At 34.3% G+C, this 6,129-nt stretch overlaps 1 protein-coding gene across 3 annotated transcripts in view; it reads left to right on the top strand.

Annotated features, from left to right (window-relative positions):
* LRFN5 (leucine rich repeat and fibronectin type III domain containing 5) overlaps positions 1-6,129 on the top strand; it is a 139,683-nt gene that overhangs the window by 77,359 nt on the left and 56,195 nt on the right. The window lies entirely within an intron of this gene.

Here is a 6,129-nt window from a genome sequence, read left to right as displayed (position 1 = left end):
TGAGATGAGATCTCACCAAGTTGCCCAGGCGGGTCTCGAACCCGTGGGCTCAGGCAATCCACTCACCTCAGCCTCCCAAGGCGTGGGATTACAGGCTGAGTCACCGAGCCCGGCTGAAGAAAATGTTTTTAAAAGCATATTCATACAGGAGTTATTCAAAAGTAATTCCTTTTCTTCAGAGCCTTCCTTGGGGCTCCTACTGTTTACCCTCCTCCTCCGTGAGATTGAAAAGCTACCCAAGATCATTCAAGATCTTTTAAAAATGATCTTGATACTCCTTTAAAAATGTTTAATTAAAATTGGGAAGCCCTACTATCATCCCTCATAGGGAGTATGATGTGTATTAACATAGAAAAATTCTGAGATACTCTGCAGTAAGAAATTTACTTAATTTACTTGCTTGCATTTACCCTGTGAAACTACAATAAACTTGAACATGAAACTGTACAAAAGTATTCTGTAAAAGCTCTTAGCAGCACTCATTAGAAGTGTTTTTCCTTGATCTGGAAATTGAACATAATTCCATAATATTTCTCAATTGTTTTCATTATATCACCATTGTTTCTACCTTACTTCCTCCTGCTTTATTGCAAATAATACTATCGTGTTCTCAAGCTATTTTAATTTTTGATATGTGTTAGTTCTTCACAATTATTACCCTCCTTTTAGATGAGGACATTAAGGTGAAGTAATATTCCCAAATTATCACAGCTAGTAATTGGCAGAATATCTTAACCCTTCTCCAGTTTTTCATTTTTACCTTCTCCTAACCATCTTCCATTGATGGTGAAATTTTCCTTCTAAAGCACAGATTTGACTTTCTTGCTTAAAATATTTCAACAAGTCCCTGTTATCTAAAAGACAACATCAGATTTGCTTTGTGTGGTAGAAAAGGGCCCTCCCTTACTTCTCCAAACTGTGCTACAAGCCCAGGCGCACGTCCTTATCACCATTCATTTGCTCACCTGCTTCTTCACACCTCCTTGTCTTTCTGTATGTTCTCCTACTGTGTTCCAACTTTCAAGGTATTTATTTTTTAAAAAATAATAACAAACAAACAAACAAAAAAAAGTCAGACTGGGTGTGGTAGCTTAAACCTCTAATCCTGGCACTTTGGGTTGCTGAGACATGAGGTTTGCTTTAGTCCAGGAGTTCGAGACCAGTCCAGGCAGCATAGTGAGAAATCATCTCTACAAAAAATTAGCTAGGTATGGTGGCACACACCTGTAGTTCCAGCTACTTTAGAGGCTGAAGCAGACGGGTTGCCTGAGCCCAGGAGGTAGAGGCTGCAGTGAGCCATAGCACTCCAATGTGGGCGAATCTGCACTCCAAACCTGGGCAACAGAGACCCCAACTCAAAACAGAAACAAGAATCCCACCCCAAGCATCATAAGCTCTTTGAAGATTTACCTGTCTACCATAAGTAGAATCACGTGCTCTTACTTCTGCTCAGTGATTCGGTGTGTGGTTATTGGTGTGAATTTAGTTTTTGTGTTGGTTCAAAGAGAAATAGTATGTATACTCCAATGAATTTTAAATGAACTCCCCATCTATCCTCCCTTGTTAAATTCTAAAGTATTTTATTTATTTACCACTTCTAAGTACTATATTCTATTTAATTAAGAGATTTTAGAATTTTGTTTACTAGAATGATTAGTCAACTTAGTTTTAAGACTTTATTTTATTAAAAAATGAAACAATTGATTATATTAAATTTGCAATTATTTTTATGACATAACTCCACTACTTTCCCAAATTGGATGGTGAACTTTTCAAGGGTAAGGGCACAAGCAATGACTTACTTAGATTTTTATCTTCAACTCCAGGCACTATTTCTGACAAATACATAATATGCTATTATTAAAGATCTCACTAATGAGTGATTAATAAAAATAGCCGGAAGAATCAAGACAGGGCTGAGGTGCTGACCAGATAAATCCAGTCACGAAAATCTGCATCAGCACGGAATACATTTTTTGGAGAACTTCTGCATCTAAGAAATATTGTCACCTTAAAAAATATTAATAAATAATTAATTAATTATTTTAAAATATATATTAAGTCCCATTATTGAGGACTCTCACTTATTATTATTATTACCAGAATGTTAAAACATCTTAGCTCTGTAGATGTCATGGGATTATTTACCACACCAATGCATTTATTCGCATTAAAGTAAGAACAAAAAGAGAAATAAGAGTTAAATAGTACATTTAAAGGAATAACATTTAATTTATCTGTGATATAACTGATATTTTCTTACTTGCTGGATTTGTTTCAGTGAGTGATTTCAGATGAGATTAGGTGCACTAAGGGTGGTATGACTGTAGGCTCAGTGAGTAATTTCAGTTTCATTGTCTTCATATTACTTCAGTTTGTTATAGGAGCATCAGTTGGCCATTATTTTTACAGCACACTCTTAAGGAATAGCCCTCTGTCTTGTCCACAGCATCCATTCAATACCAGAGACTACTTCCTGAAAGTTACACCTCAAAAAATAAAAATAATTCATAACTTTGTTACTCGAGTGTAATTTTTTAATATTTTGACAAATATGTGATACTGAAGGGTTCCTGGATGATGACATCTAGCACGTCCTTGCTGTAAACAAGTAGGTGGAACATGTGCTTATAATTTTTGTCAAAAGGCTTAACAATAATTAATAGATTGTTGAAAGTTGTGTAACATAATATTGTAAGAACTTGCCTTTCTTGCTCCAATACACTTAATGCAATTTCAAAATGATGAGCTGTTTCACAGGTAACAATATAGTAGTACACCATGTTTATCAGTTCAATAAAAAATTGCAATAATGCATTCTACTATGGTATACCTTCTGCTAATAATTGAACTGTGACATTTGGCACTTGAATACACATGCTATATATATATATTGTGCAAAACAATGAAACTGGAAAACTATTCTTATCAGGAACTTTTCAGAGCACACTTACTAACATATGAATTACATTGTGGAAGACCTACTACTTGGTATACATGGAAAGCGTTTTAAATATGATTATTGCTGTTATACTGATTCTAAAACCAATTCTTACTTCAAATATGAGTCAAAGAATAAAAATCTGGGCTTTTGACTATGTTACATATGATGTTTAGATTTTTGCATAAGATGCATATGCAAAGGTATCTCAATTTGGAAATATGATTTTGTGAAAAATTAAAAATGTCTAAAAGTACTTTTTACATAAACGTACTTAAATTAAATAGATACACCTGTTTAACATGGAAACTTATGGCAGTTATTTAATTTTATGAGGCTGTTCATAACAAGCCCTATTTAATACAAATACTGTAAATGTAATTTTTAGTTTAATTTTCATAAACAGATTGGGTGGCTTATAGTACCAAATGTCATAGCAAAGCTGATTTTAAAACATCAGTTTACATTACATAGGCAGTTGATTAGGATTTTATATTTTTAGGACTGTATATTTTAGTCCAAACATTTGATAGTTCACATCTTTTCCTACAACTAAGAAACCCAAACTGATGAATTTGCTGCACTTGAGAAAAATCAGAAATTGGAATGTTTTATTAATAATTATGTTTTAATATAAAAACCATATCCAACTTGAACTGACAGTAGTAATTCTGTAGGTTTTGCAGTAAACTAATTCAAGTAAAAGAAGCACATCTTTTTAGAACTTAACATTCTTTCTTCCAGCTTAGTTCACATTTCATTTTCAAATGTAAATCATGGATACATCTATACTTTCCTAAATTAAATGATCATAATTAATACACAATTTAAAAAATATTAGTTGTACATATTCTTGTTAATGCGGTACTGTGAGATAATACCCTATGGACAAAATCAAATTGTGCTAATTCATTGGCAAATAACCTCATAATCAAATGAATCTATACTTCTATTTTTTGCACTTTGAATCAAAGATACAAACATAAAGAAACAGAATTTTCTAATTCATTACTACCATCAACATTAATGCAAAATCACTAATAATCTAGAAAGAATGAATTTTCAGCATGTCATGCACCTTGTTCTTTTGTTTATTAATTTCTTTTCACTTGCTACCAGATAGTCACAAATTTTTTCCTTATTCTCAATCCAAAGAACTTCTGCATGTCTAAAACCAATTATGAAAGATTTTTAAATTTTAAATTATCATATATTGATGTGAAGCTTTGTTTCTCCTATTTCTCCCACCCATTTTCTTTTTGACATACTTTTTCCCTGAGTTCTAGAATTATTTTATCTTTCTTGGAAACTAGTGATTTGGTTTAGCACTAACTTTACTTGTTAAGGTCTAACCTTCTTGCCAAAATTGTATTCTCTTTAGCTCACAGGTTTTCAAAAACTTCTATTTTAACCTTCTTTCAGAGATCACTGGTTCTTTAAGCAACAGTGATGGTTAGATCATGAAGCAAACTATTTGCATGTTTTCACTGTCACTAATGAATTGTCACATTGTGACAGGTACCAAGACTACACTGCCTAGTCTTACACACTGATTACCATCTGGTAAGATGCTTCAAAATTGAGAGATTTTTTTCTTTACCTTTGAAATCATTACTGAATTTTCTTTTTTTCAGGCAAAAATAAAATCCGATTATGAGGTAATTAAAATATGTTAATATTTCTCTTACCTGTAGCAACTATCACTAATGCAAGCTTAGTATTAGTCTTAGAAAAAAAAATCTGGCATTCACAGGCATTAAAAAGTAGTCACAGATTTATTTATGAAGTCTATGTCACAACATTTTTGAACTTACTGCTTTCTAATTTGAGAATGAGGATGGTTTCAGTAAATACTTTTTAAAATTTTGAATGTATTTAAAAATTTAAAGTAAATTGCTTTCTATGTGTGAAGAAGTATGTCTATTTTATTCATTATTTCATGTAATGAGTACTACCTCAGAGCTAATTGTTCTCAGTTCTATTCTAGATATGATAATTAGAGTATTGCTCTAGACAACAAAAAGACCAGTTAATAGGAAATTAAATTTACAAGCAAAAGATAATGGAGCCTTGGCCCACGAAAGTGACAACACAGATAAAGATAAGTGTATGAATTTGGGATATATTTAGCTGTAAAATGATAAGACTTATCAGTGAATTGAATGATGGCACACGGGAAAGGTAATTACCCAGTAGCGACTCTTTAGTGAATTTCTTAGCACCTAAAATGGAAAAATGCCATTGTAGAGAGTAAGTTCCTGGAGTTAAATTAGGTATCCATGTTGTACATGTTATGTTCGAAATACTTACTAAACATTCCAAATATAGATGTCAACAACCATATAGACATAAATGCTGAAACTCAAAGGAGGTCCCAAGGCAAGAGATATATTTGGAGACAATAATAACGTTGTAAAAACTATTTAAAATCATGGGGAATGGTGAGATTATTTGGGGGTAAGAATGCACATAAAAAAGAATGGAAGCTCAAATAACTACTGGATTCCAGAAGAACAGCAGTGTTTGGATGTCAGGTAGAAGAGCAGGTGACCGAGGATAGTGATGGTAGCAGTGAGAACAAGAGTACTATCAGTGGCTGTCATTTATAATGTCTTTGTTCTGTACCAAGCACTATTCTCAGCATTTTAAGCTATTTTGGAAAACTCATTTAATCCTCCTGACAACCATATGCTGTGTGCACCATTACCATCTTCATTTTTTTGGGGGGGGGGGGGGTTGGAGTCTCACTATGTCACCCAGACTGGCGCTCCCGGCCACCGCAGCCTCGACCTGCTGGGCTCTGGCGATCCTTCAACCTCATCCTTCCGAGTAGCTGGAACTACAGGCGTGCGCTACCACGCCTGGCTCATTTTTTGATTTATGGTAGAGATGAGGTCTCGCCTGCCCAGGCGGGTCTCGAACCCGCGGGCTCAGGCAATCCACTCACCTCACCATCTTCATTTTTAATGAGGAAAAAATAAGGCACAAAGGAGTGAAGTGCTATGTCTAGGATGAGGATTTTTTATTCCTTGCATGTTTGTTTAATAAGAATGCACTAGAACACATGTATGTGTGATTGAAAATGATCTAATAAAAATAATGAGAAGCTGGGCTCAGCCTGTAATCCCGCGCCTTTGGGAGGCTGAGGTGAGTGGATTGCCTGAGCCCGCGGGTTCGAGACCCGCCTG

This window comes from Carlito syrichta, unplaced genomic scaffold, assembly GCF_000164805.1.
Source record: "Carlito syrichta isolate Samal-C Ts95f unplaced genomic scaffold, Tarsius_syrichta-2.0.1 Scaffold308684, whole genome shotgun sequence".
NCBI classification, from domain to species: Eukaryota; Metazoa; Chordata; class Mammalia; order Primates; family Tarsiidae; genus Carlito; species Carlito syrichta.
The sequence above is the reverse complement of the archived record's forward strand: the minus strand, read 5'-3'. Positions and strand labels throughout refer to the sequence as shown.